Here is a 4,811-nt window from a genome sequence, read left to right on the forward strand (position 1 = left end):
GCACTCCTAGCTAGAATCAGTATGACCACTTACTCATCACAACCTCAACCCCAAATTCACTCAGCTTTTTGGAGAAGAACTGGATTCCAGACAAGCCTTTTCTCTGGAGAGTCCCTGGTGCTAATGACAATTCTGATTGTGATCTCTGCAAATAAAGCCCAAGTATCAGTTTGTGGTAACCAGAATGCAGGGACATCACACCTACTTTGAGGAACAGATATGCAGGACGGTAACCCATACCCACCATCCCCAAAAGTAAATTTTGTACCAGAACTGCCAAATCTGTAAACTGCTCCTGCAATAGCCCAGGTTTATACACATGTGGTGGATTCATGTCAATGTATGGCAAAACCAATACAGTATTGTAAAGTAAAATAAAGTAAAAATAAAATTAAAAAAGATAAAATATTAAAAAAAATATATATATATATAAACAATTCACAAGCACCACACCAAGGGATACAACTTTGACCCAGAAGCCAGAGATTCTCTGGATGATGGCGCTTCTTTGTTCTAGATGCACCCTCCGCCTCTGGCAGTTCTTAAGTTTCAGGCGAGCATGCGCCCTTTGGGCTTTCTTATTCACAGGATCCAACTCCAGCTGCAGGGCCACCAGCGCCTCCAGTGCAAACTGGTCACTCGGAGCTCCAGGCCTTGGATGTTCCTGGCCCTGATCCTCCGAGGACACCTGCTCCTGCTCCTCGCACACCACCACCTCCACCTCCTCCATGACGTCTAACACCAGCAGCTGGAACTCCTGCCCGATTCCCGCCACGTCTCCCTCCTCCAGGGCCGCACTTTCCTCCACTGCCTCCACCCAGAACAGGGCGGCCTCCTCGCCTGGCGCACCATCTGCGCCTGCATCACCTCTGCCTCCCCCACTGGGCTGGTAGGCCCCGGGGCCCCTCCCTCATGAAGACCCGGGCTCCCCGGGCTCACAACTAAGATCCAGGATCCTGGAATGCTGCCTCCTTCCTCTGGCCCCGTCTCACTCTCCATGCTGTTCTCTCCGTAGCCCCGAGCTGCAAACAAGCTGGACACCAGAGCACAGCAGACAGCCCGCACAGTCCGCCCACCAGCCACAGTAAAAGTGGTACTCCCAACTTCTTACTTGCCCACAACCAACGAACGGGGAAAGGGAGGGACGCATGCGCAGAACCCTGTGCCACCATGCACGTCTAATATGGCGGCGGGAAGGGGTTGAACTCTCCACCCTGACCTCCAGACCTCATCATACAACCAATCAAATGGAGTCTAAAGGCGTTAGCTCCTGGGACATACCCCTTGGAATTCTGGGCCTTCTGGCAGCTGGTGAAGAGCAGCCAAACCCCGCCCAGCACAAAGTGGGCGTGTCCTCGCAAGCCATTTGCCTGACTAACAATGTAGCTGTGCCTGAGGAGCGACTGGGAGAGCCAGGCCACCTGCCAGTGTAGTCATCCTCAAGCTTGAAATTGCCCCTGGGGCAGCGGGCGACTCTGAGTGCTCAGGGATCCACACAGGTGAGACAGGTTTCCTGGGTACCTCAGGTTCAGAGTTGCTCACTTCCGATCCAAACTGCAAGCCATGGGTTGGGGGAGGAGGGACTAGGAGGGAGGGGGGCAGGGTTGGGGGGTTGGGGGGGAAGTGCGTGGTGGAGGGGGTGGGGGAAGGTGGGCGGGTTGGGGGAGGGCTTAAGCCGACCTCCCTGATGTGCACGTGCTGCAGAGTCACCCCTAAACTTGTGCCTTAGGCTTGAGCAGTGTCAAGAATGCAGCCATCCTCTGAGGAAGAAGCAGAGCACTTTCCTCGACTAGCTGTCCGAGCCCCACAGTGCAGCCCCTTAGCCAACACTCCCTCGCCCACTGCCGGAGCCCCTGGCCTACAGTCTGTCAGCTCTTGGCATTTGCCCTGGTCTTCAGCTTAGAGGAGGCACCTGGGTAGTTAAGGATGTGCACCTCCGGATGCACTTCCCAGAGGAACAGAGCTATTCCTGTAAGTGTTTCAAGTGGCCCAAAGTGCTCCTCCTGACCATTAGTTACTCCTACCTCGCGGCCCCATAGCTAAGGTGGGCACACTCACGTCAAGTGCCTGGACAGTTTCCACTGCTCACACTCTTTCTCCTAGGATGTCTGGTGTTTCACACTGAGCACCTATCCTAGGCCTGACACACACACAGACTCACACACACAAACAGGTGACACAAGTACACGTGTACACACACGTGTGCAACACACAGAGACACAAATGCAAGCAGGTGTTTCATAGACTGAAGAACCAGTAGTTAGCATGAAATGCATAATTTCTTTATCTCTCACAGGAAAATGTTCATTCTGATCTTCAGATATGATATATAGAGAAGTCCAACTTTCATGAAGGAGAATAATGCCTAGATTTTGATACAGGAAATAAAGAGAACTCCATATTTCATGGTGGACAGTTCTTGTTTTATACATTAGAAATACAAAGGATTAAGTATTTCACAAAGAAACGGTGGTGCCCAGAATTTCATTTATGAAATAGAGATAATTCCAATTCCATATTGGTTCCCCAGATCTGAATTACACACTTCATGTCAGTAAAATTTCATTGAGATTTTCATATAGGAAATGTGATTAGGAAATCCTATTCCAATTTCAGAATCCAAGAAGGGAAGTGTATGCTCAACTTTTCATATCTAAAATATGTAGAATTCCCCCATTCATGTAGGAAAACATGTGCAGAGATATACGTCTGTGAAACAGACAAGATTCCACATATGATGAAGAAAATTATACAAGTAGATTTTCAAACGTGAAATACCAATTTCCTATTACAGGCAGAAACATCTGCACACATTTTCTCACATGTGAAATAGAGAAAATTACATATTTTATGTAGAAAAATCATCTTTCAGGTTTTCATCTGCACAAAGCAGGGCATGCAAAGCAAGTGGTCTGGAACAACCCAGAAGAATAGCATAGGAAGGGAAGTGGGAATGGCTCCAGGATGGGTGGACCCCTGTACACTTATGGCTTATTAATTATGATGTATGACAGAAACCATCGCAATATTGTATAGTAATTAACTCCCAGTTAAATTTTAAAAACTACTATGTTTTGAGAAAAGTAAAAGAAGAAAGGGACTCAACTGCTCTATGGTGGCATAGATGGGAAGGAAATCCAAAATTGATGGGATGTATGTATGGATGTGAGACTTGGACTGTGAAGAAGGCTGAGCACCGAAGAATTGATACTTTTGAACTCTGGTGCTGGAGAAGACTCTTGAGAGTCCCTTGGACTGCAAGGAGATCCAACCAGTCCATTCTAAAGGAGATCAGCCCTGGGATTTCTTTGGACAGAATGATGGTAAGGCTGAAACTCGAGTACTTTGGCCACCTCATACGAAGAGTTGACTCATTGGAAAAGACTTTGATGCTGGGAGGGACTGGGGGCTGGAGGAGAAGGGGACGACAGAGGATGAGATGGTTGGATGATTTCCCTGACTGGATGGACGTGAGTCTGAGTGAACTCTGGGAGTTGGTGATGGAAGGGAGGCCTGGCATGCTGCGATTCATGGGGTCGCAAAGAGTCGTACACGACTGACTGACAGAACTAAACTGAATTGATGTACACCTAAAATTGATTCAGTGTGACATACGTATATCAGAAACTAAAGCAACAGTGTTATGCAACTATAGTCCAAATATAATAGTTGGAAATACATTACATATCAACTATAATTCCAGCATTGAATAAATAAATGGTAGCCCCATTTGCAGTATATGTCCTTGAGGACATTATGCTAAGTTAAATACTTCAGTTAGAGGCAGACAAAAGCTCTTACATCACATGACATTGTAAAGTTCATATCCCTGTATTATAGAAACAGAGTAGAATGTGGTCATCAGGCTAGTGGAAATGGCCCACGTTGGCCCAAGTTACCAACTTTTAGTCACAGGTTCAATAAGCCCATCAAGGAAGATACTGTAATAGAGGCAGGATGGAAAACAGAGCTGCAGGCCTCAGCCCAAGACCATTAGGGAAGTTACAAAACCAACATCACCAACAGAAAGCCTCTCAGCAGAATGTACTGAAAAGTATATTACAGACTTCCCACAGGGCCCTCCAGGCCCTTGGGCCTTGAGCTGGGTAATGAACTGTGGAGCTTGGACAGGCTTGAAGACAGGCTGTGTCTTACAGAGTCCCGGAGCCCTTGCTGGATCCACTCACTGGCCTGGCCCAGGTTTCAAAGCAATGGCCAACATGTCCCATCCCCACCTCCATGTCCGAATGGTTGTGGCAGTCTCCATGGGTCACAGTGTACAGGAACCAGCTCCCCATTTGGGTAGACTGAGGAGGCTGAGGGTCAGCTGCATGCTGGGTACCTGGTTCCCTCATTGAAGGTGACTGGGCAGTGTGTGGGGGCCTAAACAGAGCTGCAGTGAACATTGGGGCACACATGTCTTTTAATTCTGGTTTCTTCGGTGTGTATGCCCAGCAGAGGAATTGCAGTTATATTTCCAGATTTTTGAGGAATCTTTACATTGTTCTCCATAGTGGCTGTACTAGTTTCAATTCACACCAACAGGGTGAGAGGGTTCCTTCACCCTCTCAAACATTTATTGTTTGTAGACTTTTGGATAGCAGCCTTTCTGACCTGCCTGATATGGTACCTCATTGTGGTTTTAATTTGCATTTCACTGATAATAAGTTATGTTGAGCATCTTTTCATGTGTTTGATAGCCATCTGTACGTGTTTCTTGGAGAAATATCTGCTTAGTTCTTTGGCCCATTTTTTGATTGGGTTGCTTACTTTTCTGGAATTGAGTGCAGGAATTGCTTGTATATTTTTTT

General features: G+C 47.3%; 1 pseudogene; it reads right to left on the reverse strand.

Annotated features, from left to right (window-relative positions):
- Positions 1 to 453: 453 nt before the first annotated feature.
- Positions 454 to 999, reverse strand: LOC120859747 (annotated as a pseudogene).
- Positions 1,000 to 4,811: the final 3,812 nt, after the last annotated feature.

Source organism: Oryx dammah, unplaced genomic scaffold (assembly GCF_014754425.2).
Source record: "Oryx dammah isolate SB20612 unplaced genomic scaffold, SCBI_Odam_1.1 HiC_scaffold_2768, whole genome shotgun sequence".
NCBI lineage: Eukaryota > Metazoa > Chordata > Mammalia > Artiodactyla > Bovidae > Oryx > Oryx dammah.